This window comes from Rousettus aegyptiacus, unplaced genomic scaffold, assembly GCF_014176215.1.
Source record: "Rousettus aegyptiacus isolate mRouAeg1 unplaced genomic scaffold, mRouAeg1.p scaffold_m13_p_1, whole genome shotgun sequence".
Classification (NCBI taxonomy): domain Eukaryota; kingdom Metazoa; phylum Chordata; class Mammalia; order Chiroptera; family Pteropodidae; genus Rousettus; species Rousettus aegyptiacus.
The window spans coordinates 131,099,879-131,116,366 of record NW_023416284.1 but is presented as its reverse complement, the minus strand read 5'-3'; the positions used below and the strand labels follow the sequence as shown (position 1 = coordinate 131,116,366).

The window sequence follows — 16,488 nt, the reverse complement described above, 5'->3', positions numbered from 1 at the left end:
TCTCTGTAATTTCCAAAAAATAAAAAAATAACATCAGTCAACCTCTTTCATTTTAAAGCCCTCCGGCCATAGAACGGTATATGACTATGCCACTTAGTGTTTCTGAATATGAATAAAGACTCCAGGACCACATACAGCTAGTATGTGTATATACTGCTAAAGCTGTCACCAAATTTTTAGTAAGAGTCCTATACACCATGAGACCAGTTGAACATCAGAGATTTGACCTTTTCTAGCAGATGATATTCTCTAAGTGCAATTTGTATTTTTGGAAGTAAGTTTTGAACTCTTATTTTGTTTTCTGACCACTGTAGTTTATTTTTCTACTTGATCCAGAGGAAAAAAAGTGACTCTGTGTGTGTGTGTGTGTGTGTGTGTGTGTGTGTGTGTGTGTGTGTAGGTGGGTAGATGTACAAGAGTCATTTATTAGCCCTAAAAATCAATAGTGTGTCTTTGGGCACGGAGACCAGAATGGCATTTTGAAGCTATCGTGTCATCCAAAGGCAGCCTTATTGGGACTGCTGAGCAAAATCAACTCGTTTTGCTTGGTTAATCTTTCACCTCGAGTGGTAATATAAATACGATGGAGAAAATTAGCTTTAAAAACACTATATCCTAGAACATGATGTCCCTGCCCTTTTAAATTTAGGCAAACCTGGATTCAGATTCAAAACATGAAATGGTTCTGAAGATTTTGTCGTCTTTGCTTTGTATTACTCTAAATCCTAGTATGGTAGAAGAACTGATAGGATAGGAGGGAACCGACAGCAGGAGTTCTCAGGAAGGGAAGCAATATTGGAAACTGGAAAAGCATTAAACCAAACCCCCTTTATGTTTTTTAGAAATTATGTTGTCGCTAATAGATTTGTGATGTAGATAAAAATACCTCCACCTGTAGTTTCCTGGGGAAAAGCAAATAGGGCTTTGCTCATCAAATCCCATTAAGCCAGTAAGAAAATCTTAGCTAAGAGTTGAGTTGAAGGGATAAAGAATGCAATCAGCCTTACTTATACAAGAAGTACCTTCTAGAAAACCTGATCATTTCACAGCTAATTGGTATAAACGTTCCTTTGCCCATTGCTTGCAGCTGGAGACCCACTTATACTTTTTATGACTGTTGCCGTAATTAAATGCCATTTACTTTTTTTTAACTTAAGAATGCAGGTCCCACTGACTTTTTCTTTTAAGTAAATTTAAGTTTGTGCAAGAGTAAATCACTTACAGATGATTTCTCATATCTGAGATATGTTACTTTACTTGTAAGTGAATGAATAGTAACCATTCAACTATCTCTTTTTTAAATTTTCCCCCAGCTTCTCTAACAGTAAATATGAAAAAATGAAAAAGCAGTGCTTTCATGCTTAGTGTAGCATTACCATATCTCCTCACCCACCTTTCCCTAAGAGCACTCTGACAAACCACTTCAAGGTTTTGTAAGGTCATTGGAAATCGATATAGTTAAGAAATGCCATGAGGACCAAAAAAAGTGTCCATGGCTCTCTTCTTCACCATTGATTTAGATGCCTAAATGGTGCCCAGCCCCCAGGAGGAGTCAGTAAGTGCTCCTTGAATGAATGACAGGCTATCGCCTTATGGGATTCTCAGGTCTGTAATTCATCCAAGAAAACTGGTATGTGAGGCAGCCTAGATAGAGCCGCCCTGTCCAGTAAGGTAATCACTGACCACATGTGGCTATTAGAATTTAAATTAACTGATTAAAATTTAAAATTCAGTTCTTCAGTCACACTAGGTACCTTTTTAAGTGCTCAGTAGCCATATATGGCTGGCAGCTGCCATATTGGACAGCACAGATATCGAACATTTTCCTCATCGCAGAAGGATTATTAGACCGCACTGATAGAATATCATTAGTGGAGGCCTAAGATAGTGGCTCCAGTCTTTTTAAAGTGAAATTCCCATGTGACCATGATGTAAACTCATACTACAAAAGGTAGCCCTTTTACATATCTTCCCCAACATTGTAGGAACTTAGTCAAGAAAGGTGGGTGGCCCACAGAGGTGGCTGTCTCTTGTAAACGGATAGCCAAACAACTGTGGGGCTGTAGGTCACATCAACATTCCGGTAGTATATACTTATTTGGCTACACCAGTTGTTAGAGTAGTGAAATAATAAAGAGCTGCTATTTCAGGCTCCTCCAGTGCCTCCTCCCTGTGCCCCAGCAGCCCTGGCTATTTACATAGGATGCCACCAGTCTCCCCTCAATCAAGCAAAATGAGTTAGTTAATCCCTGTCCCATCCCTGGAGGGTAGGAGGTTGCTCAAGTACCCTGCCCCAACACTACAGGTCTCAGATTGGTGGGTGCTGCCTTGGGCCTCACGGTGGCTTGGCCTCCAGGAGGAACTGCTCCCTAAGAGTTTTTCTTAAGGCTGCCCCATCCCTACTGGGGTCAACTCACAGATCACAGAACCACTGCCCTCAAGAAGACCTTAAAACCCTTTCATCTAACCCCCTTAATTTATTGCAGAAATCAAGTCACAGAGAATCACTTAGCCAGTTTGTGGCTAATTCAGAGATAAAACTCAAATCTCCTAACTTAGTCGTTTTTTGATTTTGGGGTTTTTTTGTTTGTTTGTTTGCTATATCTTCCTGTTCTCAGTTTCCTTAACTATGAAATGAGGATTAATATCTTTATGCCTCACACAGTTGTTAGTAAAAAGAATAATGATACCCAGCATTTTATGTTTGTCTTACAGTTTGCAAAAATGCTCCTGTGTGTGTTCTCATTTAATCCTCACAAGAATCTGTGAACGGTGTTAGGCTTAGAGACAGTGAATGACCTGCCCAAGATAACAAAGCTGCTGTGAGTAGCTGAGGTCTAAGTCTCTTAGGGCTTGGGAAACTATAAACTCTTATAAACCTGAGATAACATAACCACATGGCATTACTAGTTTTTAGCTTGTGGTATTTTGCAGTTAAAGATTTAGTAGTGACATTGAAAGTGGTAACTTTGTTCAAATGATGCTTTTTTTTTTTTTTTTTTTTTTTTTGCTTTGATAATGTGCCAATTGCACAGACTTTGGTTTAGCATTCAAACAGAAGTGGGCTGCTTCGAAGTATATTTTTAAGATGAGAGACTCCAAATTTGTAATTAGCTTTAGAAATGCTAGTTTTACAGTTTGAATATCTAAAAAGCTTCTGGTAATCATTTCTCTTATTACTAGTGGTTTATTTTTTTAAATTCCCCACCACCCCAAGCAATTAGGCCCTTTGGAAAAAAACAAAGTATGTTCTTTGAGGGGTCATTTCCTTTATTCCCACTTTATTTTTCACACTCTGTACTTAGAAAATAAACCATGCATCTAATCAAGGCAAAGGCAAATCATTTAGAAGCCATTCTACCCACCTGATACCTGGTTGTGAGGGAACGCTATTTAAGTTATAAAGAGAAACCACAGAAAAGGTCCACCTCTTGATAGTCTTTTGGTCTTCTGATAATTTCGATCAAAACATTCCTTTCTTTTAGATAAGATTGTAGGGAAGGTCAGTTTAACTCATTCCCAAAAATAAAATTCAAAAGTTTTTGCATCTCTCTTTCTCTCTACCTCAGTCATTTTGTAGTATATACTATGTTCTACTATGCAGAAATTGAGTTTATAGATAAAGGAAAGAGGTTATTTCATTCCATATAAAAAAGAAATATCTCTTCAGTTTTCTTCTATTAGCTTATAAAGATTGTGGCATTCTCTACATCAATTATCCTGTTAAGGGTAAATATATATAAAGGTAAAAGAGAAAATTTATTAGAAGAAGCTATAAATGTAAAGGAACTTGGGATTGTGAGCCCTGACTTATCATTACTAATTTATAGTTACATTCAAAAAGAATGTGTTTGTATGTTTGCTTGTTTTTTAAAATATTTATTATGTATACGTCTTCATGTTTTCTCCCTATATACCGTTTTGTGTTATATACAACAATTGAGACTCTCAACTCTCTATTGTACTCTGAGATATAACCTCCATCCTGTCAATATAGGACCCTCAAAGTATTTACTATTATCTGGATTTTCTCGGATGTTATTTATGCCATTTTCCCTGCTTTGTGTAGATGCTGTGGGGGATGCTGACAAAAAACAAAAAAGAAAAGAAAAAAGAAAAAGAAAAAGAAAAAAAAAAGCATGAAGGTGAAGTTTATGATTTATAGCCAGACTTGGAGTCATCAAGTCATTGAAGTATCTTGGAGTCATTCAAAACACTAGACTTGAATAGATCATTGAAATTCCAAGCCTCTAATTCCTCCAAGGGTATTAGGGTGAAAGAGGGACTGATGAGCGTTCTAATACTTTCAGACTTCACAGCCACCAGTTTTTCTACCAGTGCACTTGGCGTTAAATGAGGTAATGCATGCGTGGCATCGGCGCCAGAGTTGCCACACCGTGGGCACTCAGGAGGGCTGGCCATTGTTGTTAGCCTGCTGATTTGATTTTGTCTTCACATCTCTTCCTGCTACCTGATGGCCATGCTGAGAAGCAGCAAAATGTCCAAGAAATAGGAAAACACCAAAGGAAAGGGAAACCGCAGGCCTCAGTAGTCCAGAAGCAGACTTTATCAGCCTGCAGAGAATCGGCAGCTGACTGCTTCTCTTCTCACAATGGTGTGTGAATAACTTCCGTGCCCCCTCATACTCTTTTCCAAGTAAAGACCCCATGGATACACGGCAGCTCCTCCATTGCCCAGATGTGATTCGGTATGGTCTGTTGAGGGTCAATTTGATAGAAAACTTACATTAATCTCGTCTCTCACTTATTAATGTGAAAAACAGTGAGCTGTTCACTATCTTCTGTTTAAGAAAAATAGTAATATCTAAGTATTGATTGTCACTGATTAGAACTTTGTTAAGATAGGTGAGATCCAAGTGTATTTTTTCTGTGCTGTTGATAAAGTGGACAATTAAACTTAGGCTGTGGCAGGAGTTTAATTGGTACAACTTTTCTGGAAAGTCATCAAGGCCCTTAAAATTCATAGCATTTGACCCAGTAATTCCTTTTCTAGGAATCTCCCTGAACAAATATTCAGAATTCAGACAATCTAATATCCAGACATATCCCTCAAAGTGTTATTTGCAATAACAAGCAAACCAAAAAAGAAAACAATATGTAATTCCAAAAATGAGAGAAATAGCTAAATAAATAAAATCCTTTTCTGTGGGGTGTAATATTACATAGACATAGAAAAGCATGTCAAAAAATTAATAACAGGAAAATGCTCAGATTCTTTTATATTGAATGAAAAAGTGGAAACAAAACTTAGTGTATTTTTGTTTATATAAAAAGAGAATCCTGGTCTACAATCCCTCATCCCCAATTCTGAATCCAAAAGTTTTCAAAAATCGAAAGGATTTTTTGGTAATTTCTTTGGTAGGAAAACCTGCCCTGAACTAATGCGAGGCTGTTTTGTCTGACTTAATAGGAATGTACATCTGTTTTGCCACAAAAAATATTTAATGTGTTTTTGGAGTACTGCTCCAGACCCTGATGGGGTATTATGTGATAAGTGGTAGTTGCATCATCACACCCTCTAAAATCCAAAAAATTCAAAATTCTGAAACATATTTAGCCCAGGAGTTTTAATTAAGAGGGTATGGACCTATACAACAAAATATCATTAGTAATTTATCAGAGTCAAGGTTAGTTACTGTTGACCTTTATGCTTTTCCATATTTTCCAAAATGTTCTATAATAGGCATGCATTAATTTAGCATCAGGGGGAAAAAAAAGGATGTATTATTAGTTTAAAAACAAATATTTGAGATATCAGAGAATTATCTCATTTCAGTCAAAATTCTTGACTTTTTTTCTTGATTTGCTTCTTATGTCATCTTGTCACTGAAGCCACATGTGTCTTTTAAACCAAAGTGTTCTGATTTGTTGAAAGAAAACATTCATGAGAAGAAACAGAGAAGGAGAAACTGATTGACCGGTCTCCTAACTGCTTTTGGGTTCAGGAGAGCACCCAGTGAGTGATGGATGCTCACATAAAGGAAATACTCAATAAATAATGGCTTCCACCAGGGTGGAGCCCAGGCATTAATACCGTGGACTGTTTTATCATGTTGTGTTTATGTGGACAGATGAAGAGGTACACAGCTAGAGGCACAGTAAGATTGTTCTGAGGTCTTTAAAGTGGGGGGAAGGGTAAAGCAGAAGAGCAGGAGGGAGGGGGAACATTTAACAGGCATGGTTTACTCTGCTGCTGCTAATGACAACTCTTCCTCCCCGATCAGGTGGACACCCACTAACCCATCACAAGGTTGCCCCACAAAGCTTTGGGGTCCATGTCTGAATGGATTGCTGTAGCCTTCTCATCTCTCCCTTCGCCCGGTTCCCTGCATCCTAAGACTCCAAGCCAGCACAGGACCTGGAAAAATTACATGTAAGTTTTGATTAAGGGTTCTTTTCTCAAACCAACAATGGTAAGAATTTTCTTAGGTGATAATAATAGCCTAAGCACACACGAACAACTTTTCTTTTAGCAAAGTATCTTGAGAATTATAATTGAAGAAGGGAGCTGGGGTTAGATTCTGAATGTTGGTGGTACTTTAACTCAGTGATTCTTCAACTTGAGCTTGCATCAGAATCATCTGCAGGGTTTATTAAATTACAGTTTGTTGGGCCTCCTTTCCAGAATTCTTAAGTCAGTAGATCTGGAGCGGGCTGGGAACTTGCATTTCTAGCAAGTGTCCAGGTGATGCTGATAGAGCTGGTCCAGGGACCTCACTTTGAGAATCACTGGTTTAGCTCAAGTGTGACTGAAAAGAGGAATGTTAAAAGTAGAAAAGCATATTAAATATTAGTTAAACATCACAAATTAAGATATTTAGTGCTTCACTTGATAAATTGACTCATCTTTCAGAAAAGAGAATTTTAAGGTCCTCTCATCACCATCACATTTGAAAGCCCATCCAAGTAGAGGTCATTATCTGTCATCTTTACTCCAGATCTGCTAGTACCAGTCATTGATTGCCCTTTGTTTTCAGCAGGTATGTCTAACAGTGTTGTTATTAGGCTAAAATGGCAGCTATAGTCCTTTTGCAAGTGTGCTCATTGTACTTTTAGATACACTCAAAAAGGAAAATCTTTGTTTTTCCCGGGTTGGAAACACACTGATCCCTTCCAGACACTTAAATGTGACTTGATTTTATAAAAACACATGTGGAAAAGGAGGCATCTTTAACAATCAGACCAAGTCAGCAAATCCAGGTTTTTGTGGGGTTTTTAGTTCTCAGGACTGACATATTTTGAGAATTAGCATACTGTTGTTTTAGCTTTGGATCAAGCCAGTCACCTCTCTACTAAGGACAAGAGTAATTTATTCCATGTTAATTAATAGAAATAAGTAGAAGAGTTTGGCTCAACACATAATGCACTTGGATATACATGAGCATTCATGTAAATGTACATATGTGCCTACGAATATATATGCATTTTGTGTATTTCTAAGCTTTCACTGTAGGAATTTTTTTTGTTGTTTCATTGAGTCAATGTGAGTGTAAAAATAGTATGAGTGATGCTGTCCAGAAAATGTCTGAGATACTCCTGAGCATTTTAAATCTGTAACATTTTATATGGGTGCGGTCAATGTTATCATTCAAAGTAGCACTTGCAACTTAGAGTGCTTTTATTATATAACTCCATAGAGCTGAGAATAATCACTGTTAAAGCAATTCCCAAGCAGATGTGTAATGAAGGAGGATATCTATTTCCTAAACATTAGCAGAGCCCAAAATCCAGGAGATAGATTAATTGCATGTGTTTAAAATAAAAATCACAAAAATCAGAAAAATAAGACCAAAAAAGTGATAGGTGGTGAAAAAGTTCTATAGAAATTATTCCAGAGCTATCTGGGCTGCCCAGAGGCTAACAGCATTGGTATTAGGACTGACAGAGTTGTGAATGATGTAATTATCTATTATTACTCTACCCTCACAAACTAAAACATCTCTGTCAAGCACTAATCAGTTATTCTGCACAGCATTCTTGGACGGAAGGTTTCCAGTTTATGAAGCATCTTCACCATGAAGTGAAAGAAGTGGGTCGGATCAGATGCTCCTTAATCTCACTCTTGCTTTGGCATCTGTGAGCATCCATGTTTACACATCAGGTGTTTCTGTAGGATGACCTTTTATGTCAGTCAGTTTCATAACCACAGTCCTGGGAGGTAAGAAGCCTCCTGAGATACCTCAGGTAATCAAAGTTTCAAGCTCCTGCCCAACCTGGGTCAGCCTGCCTGGATCACTTGCCACACCCTCAGGCAAGCGCTCAGATCACCTAGTACTTACAGCATCTTTATAAAATACCATGCATGTGTGTGGACTGTGGTATGTGGGAACCATCTGTTTTCTCTTTAATTTTGCCGTGAACCTAAAACTGCACTAAAATAAAGTTTATTATTAAAAAAAAAAAACACAACTGAATACCAAAAAGTATGACAGTTCCTCGAAAAATTAAAACTAGAATTACCACATGATCCAGCAATTCCACTTCTGGGTATATTTCTAAAAGAAGTGAAAGCCTGAATAGATATTTGTACACCCCATGTTTATAGCAGCATTATTCACAATGTCAAAAGGTGGGAAAACCCACATGTCTATCAACCGATGAATGGATAACAGAAATTTTAGTCTGTACATACAATGGAATATTATTCCACATTAAAAAATGAAATTCTGATATACTACAACATGAATGAACCTTGAAAATACGAAGCAAAATAAGGCAGACACAAAAAGACAAATACCGTATGAACCCACTTATTTGAGATATAGAACAGTCAAATTTATAGTCAGAAAGTAGAATAATAGTTGCCAGAGCCTGGGAAGAGAGAAGAATGAGAAGTTAGTGTTTAATGGGTACAGAATTCACTTTGGGAAGATGAAGAAGTTCTGGAGATGTATGGCGGTGATGGTTGCACAGCAATGGAATGTACCCAATGCCATTGAACTGTACTCTTAAAAATAGCTAAAATGATAAAATGATATTTTACCACAGTGAAAAAAAAACTGAATATCAGAGCTTGCTTTCATTCCAGGAATACAATGCAGAATAACCAACTAGTGCTTGGCAGGAACGTTACTGTTTGTGAGGGCGGAGTAAGAATAGATGGCTGTGTCCCTGCCTCACACCTCCCGACACTTTCCCTGGTGTGCTTTTTTGGCAAGGGTGAGAAATCTGCAGAATGTTCTAATTCAGTCTTAGGAATGGATTTCCTATCAGGGCAAGGACACATTTGTCAGAAACTACCAGGGAAATATGCCATAAACAACTGTAATCTCTGTCAAAATGCCCTTTACACATAAAGGAAAGCTACTTCACTGTGATGGAGGGAACATATACCCACCTGTGCTCCTATAGGGAGGCTCCAGCTCATCAGAAATGTTTGCTCATAGATAAGTCCATGTACAGAGTTCCAGCATGCATGGGGTTACAGAGCTGTGCGCATAGCTGTGGCATGTAACAGATCTTGACCAATGGTGGTAGATATTGAGGCAGGAACCAGGTTGAAGCCTGGTAGAAAATGAAAACTTTGAAAGAAAATTAATAGCATATAGCTCTCCTGAAACAGGGCCTCAAATTATTATAATGCCTGTTTTACATACTCCAAATGAAGTATAATTTATTCCCCTATCACTAAATTTTTATAGTATTGGGTATTACTATGCCCATAAATCACAGAACAATTTAGTGAGTGACCTGCAGTCCTGTGAGAAATGTGCAGTATTAGACCCGTTAAGGTAGTCCATGCAAGCCCTACTTTGGGGGAATTTTGCTTTTTAGTTTATGTTTCTAGAAAGCTGACCTTGGAGAACAATCGGTGAATTCTCATGGGACCTAATGGCCACATTTTCTTCAGCTTTTCTTTACTACTTTCAGGCCCAGCCTCTTACCACGGTTGTAATTCCTGAAAAGCAGTGCGTAAGGGTCCATAGCTTCAAAAAGCTCAGAAACCTCTGTCCTAAATTACTCCACTTTATCCTTACAACATCAAGATTATTTATGTATGTGTATGCACATTATGTACATATACATACATATGTATGTACTTGGCTTAAAGAAAAGGTATAACCAAAAAAAGAGGTAATATAAAGCCATCAAAATTATAATACACATAAATATATGTAAATATGTATAGCAAAATCAGTCCACTCATTCCCACCTCAAACTTTCCAAACCTGCTTAGAAATAAACTCTCCATGCTCTTCACTTAGACGATGGAGAACAGGGCAAAGCAACAAAAGTTTAGGAGTCATTTGCCTTAGGGAGCTGCTAAGATATTAAAAAAGGGAAACTTAAGGTTTTTAGAGAAGAGAAAATCTAGGTCAGCCAACTAAGAGAAAGATAAGTGCTTATTTCTCCTTGACATCTACATGTAGCTACCCGCACCCTACCCTTGAGTTGAAAGAACGTGGATATAGAATCTAATGAAAATTAATTCAGTGCCGTGAGTTCAGAGACCATAATTTTTGGATGGGCACACTGACACATGTTTCTCCTAGAAAAGACCAGCAAACCAACAGTCACCCAGACAGAATGACATGAGGTAGAGAATGCTGACAAAGGCAGACTCTTGGGGGTTCTCCTTAAGGCTCTCATGTTTCCTAAGAATCAGATGTCCCTGGTTCCGGGCACCAAATTCATGTTTAATGGTAGCCTACGTATCTGGAACCCAACTAACCAGAACCCTGAATTAACTACCCTTCTACTTTCCCACCCCCACTCAAAACCTACCCCCTCCCACACACCCAACCCTACCACACATATTCCACTTCTCCTTTTCAGAGATAAAGGTTCAGAAGATGACTGTACCCTGGAGGATATTTGTAGCTGATGACACTGACCTGCTGAATCACTTGGGAATGGTTATAATTAGGAAAAGAAACTACTTTGAAAAGATTTTCACCAAAAAGCATTTTCCAGCTGTCAATTAACCAGAAAATTGAAACAAACAAAAAAACTTTGTGTCCTCAAATCGACCTAGTTCACTGAAGTTTTATTGTACTATTTTCATGCCTTAATAATAATCTTAAAATGTTAACTCAGGATAAAAAAAAATACACTATTTTTTTAAAGCATTTTTTGTTTTATTTTTAGTTTCATTCATTTTTATTCTTCTTCACATTTTGGTTTTTACCACCTTTCTAGTGTCAGAGTTTAAATTTCAGATATTTGTTTATATTTATTCTGTTTATTATATTTGGAAGCACTCGTAAAATTGTGATATTAGTGATCTTAAGAATGATATATAAAACAATTTTACGAATATTTATATTTAGCTTCTATAGTCATTGGGGAACCATTTGGCAAAGTTCTGAAGCCAATTTTTTTTATTAGAATGTATGATATGATTATTTGTAACATTCACTTTCACAATTATGTTCTGCTCAAGGCATCATCAAAATTAATTTTCTTTATCTGCATATACACTAATTATACAGATAGGGGTGATGTGTAAAAGCAGAAACTTCAGATGGTATTTCCTGCGAGTCTCCAAATAAACTCAGCCATGCATGTTATGGAGCTGCTCACCAAGCGATCTTGACTGTAGCATAGTTTATCAACTTATTCTAATAATTTCCTGTACGTTGTTTTTTAGAAGTTATTTGTGTGCCCTTTTTTGGATGCACTTGTCACTAGCAAAGTGATACCTCTCTCTGAGCTATGATTTAACCCAGGGGATGACACTGCACTCTTCCAAAGACACCCCTATTAAATTGATCATTGTGAGAGCCCAGGCACCTGGAGCTTTGTTGCAGCTGGAGAGCGCATGGACCATGGGTCGTGATGAGAAAGAGTGCTTCTGCTCTTTTGCTTTCAAACAGCATTTTCAAAGCTCTGCAGTGTCGCAGGATTTTAAAGTCCTCACAGTGCTTAACTAGAAGATATAATGTATTGTTTTTAACAGATTTTTGCTGTATTTCATGTCTGATTTGTCAGCAAGGCAGATTATTATGCTGAGTCCCATGTATTTAGTGTTCTTAATTACTAGACATAGCAGAATTAGAGAATAGTTATGTCATTGCATTAAAACAGAAGTATCTTTGTTTTCCTGGTTGTAAAAGCAATACATAATTTATAAAATAAATTTTATAGACTAGAATGGAATAAAAAATAAATTACCTATAATCCAGCTACCCAGATACAACCTACCTGTTAACTCATTCTTTTGTGTATTTTTCCAGACTTTTTTCAATTAATCAACTTATTCTAAATTTACGAGCATTACAGCAAGTCCTCACTTAATGTTATCGTAGGTTCTGTGAGTTTAAGCAGAACTACACGACGAAATAAAGTTTTTACCACAGGTTAATTGAATAAACAAGAGTTCCTACAGCATCTCATCAGTGTCATAATGAAAGGATACTGAACAAAACGTTATGTGAGGAGCTGCTATACTCGGGACCGATACATCCCACGAGTCAGTAGAACTTAGGAATGATGCCTTTAGATATCATTTTCTAATATGGTAATCTCCTACTTTCTTATTTTTCTCCCTTCAAATTATATTAATCACTCTTTTAATAACAGATATCTATGTGAACTCACTAGTATTTTGATCAAATGGAAATTGCTATTAACAGGTTCTTTTCATTGCTACATTCTGTCAGTAAAAAAAAAAAAAAATGATTATTGAGTGGCCCTGTAAGATCCCAGTGGGCCTCTGAAGTTATAACATAAAAGAAAGATTCAAGTATATACAAGATGATTTTAGTGTCAGATCAACTGACGTCCTTCCAGTTATGTAAAAATTCATAATCAATATACTACAAGGCAATTTGAGAGAAATGGAAAAGGTCGATTAGCCAGATTCCCCCATTCCCCATCTATAATCCAAATATTATGGACTTTGATAAAATTCTAATTTTATACCTGATGGTGGCAAAATGTGATCGAAATAAATCCCTTCGTGTGCTGTGAACCAGAGAGTTTTCCTTCAATTTTGCATCCTTTATCCCTCTCGTCTAGTCCTGGTATTCTTTGGGCTGTGCTGACGCCTCTGGCCTTTCCGTTGGAGAGCGCTAGGACTTTGGATCGGGATGAATCCTAGCACTTAGCCAAACTTAGGAAGCACTTTGAGCCCTGAAAGCAAATCCAGGTAAAATTTAAGGGAATTGTTGAAGGATTCATCTGAGAAATGTTAAGAATGCATCCACAAACCTTATTTCGGTTGACTAGGAAGTATATAGTAAGCAGCTGCTAGAGATTTTGTTTTAAGAAATTATCTGTAATCTGGCATTGAGTATGACTAGGTCTTATCCTCTGTACAAGACTTAGATTCTTTGAAAGCAGGTTCTTCCGGGGTCTTCTTTCTGCGTCCCTTCACATCCTTTGTGTCCTTTTCTATAATAGGGACTAGTTTGTATTGACTTGAATTAATATTTCTGTGTCTCGAGTGATGGATGAATATGTTCAATTCAGATTACTACGTTTTGCTTTTTCTACAGCAGTCAAAGGGTGCTTTAATAAATAGCCATGATTGTATTGAATGCCCAGGTAGGGTACAGGTGTGAGGAAGTGGTATACAGTACTTTGATCCTCCCTTGGAGAAGGAGATGTTGATGTGGATAATGAGAATTTGGTTCTTTGTCTTCAGTTTCGATTTGACCGCCTTGCTTCACTGAGTCACGGTGTTCTTTCTCCGGGGACAGGCATATCTTTTAACCCTGAGACTGTCCCTCGGACTGTTTATGACATTGTATCTGAATTTCCTATTACATTAACAGCCAGCATTTGTCATAAAATTTCAAGAACACACTAAAAGTTAGTTGGTTTGTAGTTGACATTGAAATTAACTTTCTCTAACCTAAACCAGTGAAAACTAAAATGCTCCTCACCGCATAAAAAGTTTTGCTTTCGCTGTGTTCAGACCCCTCCCACCTTGTCACAGCACAGTCATTTGGAGTCTGGTTTGGGGGCGGTGTGGTTGTATCTCAGTGGTGTATGACCCACTTTTTCGTAACACTTAATTACCCGTGTGTTTTTACAATGCTAGTCAGAAGTTCTGATGACAGTGGACTATAACCCGAAAAAGATTTTCTGATACATCTCATCAGCGCTGCTCTAGTAGCCTGCATTATCGGAAGAAGGTGTTAGTCTGCAGGGTGTGTGTTAACTACCAGAGGATGACAGAACATTTCCTCTAGTTTCTGGATAATGAGCAAGCACACAGGTAAAGATGCCTTTCTCAGAGTTGACTCTTTTGTGTCTTAATTATTTTGCTGAACTGACTTTTAAATATTAATCAGTACCTGCATACGTTGGCTGTTGTGTTTTGCAGAGGGCTCAAAGGAACAAGCATTTTAATTGGTATCCTGGGACCTTAATAACTTAACTTTTCATTGTAAGTCTAAAGAGAGAGTGATCAGAAGTAGACTCTCATCTCTATCCTCTCTATGCCCCTGGAAGATGTCTTCATTCTTTTTTTTTTCTTATTTGCTCGCAAGACACTCGTCTCGCAGCGTCAGCTGCTTCTCTCCGCAGCGATGTTTCCGATATCACTTAGGTTCATTTGAAGAACTTTTTGAATAGTGTCATTGTTTCAAAACAAAATGTTGTAGGTTTCATCTTCCTGAGTTTACAGAAATGTTTTGGGGTGCGTGTCTTTCCTGAAAGCTGGTTGACATGTGGCTTGAGGGAGGGTGGTGCCCGCGCCTCGCAGATCAGCCTTGTCTGTGCACTGGATGACAGATCAGCTGTGGAGTCTTTGAAAATGCCCATAGTTAAATCAATGTTGTTTTCCCTGAAAGTCCTGATACAGAAAAAGAATGAAAGTACAAACACTAACTGGAAAAAATGTCACACATTTTAGCCACTTTGCATTCCTTGTTAGGACGAACCCCGGGTTGGGTTTTTTACTTTTGTGAGCTTGTGCGGTAGGTGGAGCAGTGTGGGTGGCCCAGAAAAAGTAGCGGTTAGAATAAGATTTTCCATTTATTGCCCTTTGTGGATGGCTAAAAATAAGGTTCATACAAATCAGAATATGTAGTGCAAGCACAATCACTCTGTTAATTCTGACGACTGGCTTGCCTACATCTTTGCATCTGTCTGGTAAGTGGTGCACTGGGAAATAAATGTGTCTCTGTTGAAGTAGGAAAAGGCAGCCAGGTTTTTGCGCCGTTTGTCTACATGTGATAGTTTATCAGCATCTTCCCCTTCTGAATGAAGAAAGACATAGCTCATACATGAACCAATTGTGCTGATGGAAGTTTGAAAAACAAGCGATAGAATCCTCGAATCTTTTTTTTAAAAAAGTAATTGCCTGGTTTGAAATGCTGTTTTACAACATCCATCTTCTTGACTCAGTGTTAGAAAGTTGATGCTTATAGACTCAGAACAGCAAGGGAAGGATTTCCTAGTGGTGTTGCCGAGAGATGGGAAAACTCTGTTGTTTGCGTAAGCTGGGGTGGCGGAGAAAAGGGGACCAGGATGAGCGCATGCTTGCCCTGGAGTACCCTCCATGAACACAGATTGGGGGGGGGGGGCGGTGCGGCAGTAAACCAAGTAAAAACTCCCCTTCATCTGACTGCTGAGTCTGCTGCAACCACAGTTAGTGATAATGTGTCAGCTTGCGGCTAGAAGAAACACCAAAGAGAGGTGGTGTCAGCATTCACAGGGAAATTTGTTCTTTCGTAATCCTGGTATTGGTGCTGTCCCCATTCCACTGGCTGAATGGCTATGGCATTTCCAAAGAATGACAATGTCTTCAAGTGTTCTGAGCCTTCCGGTTTGATGTAATTTGCGAAATACGACGAATCAGGAAGGCAGCCATTCCAGAAACCTCTGGAAATGGAAGACTGCAAATCACATTTCTCTTTGGTGTCTCCAGCTGCGGCAGACAGCAAGACATGGTGGTTAAGGTGAGATCAGACCTTTGGGAGGAAAAGGACTGGAGATCAAAGCTTAGCTGCCTGTTGACCTTGATCTAGTTATTTAACTTCTCCTAGCCCTGGATGACTTTATTTGAAACAAGGACAGGGATAGCACCTACCTCATAGGATGGTTACGAGGATTACGAGATAATGTATATGAAGCACAAAGCCTGTGCTCAGTAAAATGATGGTGTTCTTCTTCTTATTTCTGCTATTGCATCATAAGAACATGTTGGAGAATTTCAGGGCAGTTGGGAGGTTCCCCCTGTCCTTGGAGTACAAATTTCGGAATTAAATAGATGCAAGATGAGCCCCTTGTTCATTATTTCTCGATCAGAAGGCTACAGGTCATTTACAGAGCTGAGTTTTCCATATGTTACTGAAGCTGTCTAGAGGGTCATTTTTTAAAGTTGCCATGAAGTTAGTACTATGTTGAACATTATTTTTACCTGATCACTGTGTCTTTTATTTAAACATGGGTGTTTCAGTTCTAACATCTATGCATGTTAATTGTAGTACCTGCTGCTGTACATTATAAAAGAGAGAACACTAATGATGTAATCAAATATGGTTTTGAATATTTCAGGTGGATATGGGTAAAACTT

The 16,488-nt window shown here is 38.1% G+C and overlaps 1 protein-coding gene across 8 annotated transcripts in view; it reads left to right on the top strand.

Annotated features, from left to right (window-relative positions):
• Nucleotides 1–16,488, top strand: part of BACH2 (BTB domain and CNC homolog 2) — a 306,133-nt gene that overhangs the window by 165,828 nt on the left and 123,817 nt on the right. For 5 of the 8 annotated variants that reach the window (XM_016140598.2, XM_016140597.2, XM_036220123.1 and 2 more), the window contains one exon: nt 6,245–6,393. The gene's annotated coding sequence lies outside the window, so the exon portion shown is untranslated. Of the gene's footprint in view, nt 1–4,069; nt 4,709–6,244; nt 6,394–10,796; nt 11,092–11,198; nt 14,185–16,488 lie in introns of those variants that run through there. The other 3 variants (XR_001596360.2, XM_016140599.2, XM_016140600.2) reach the window with 3 other exon arrangements.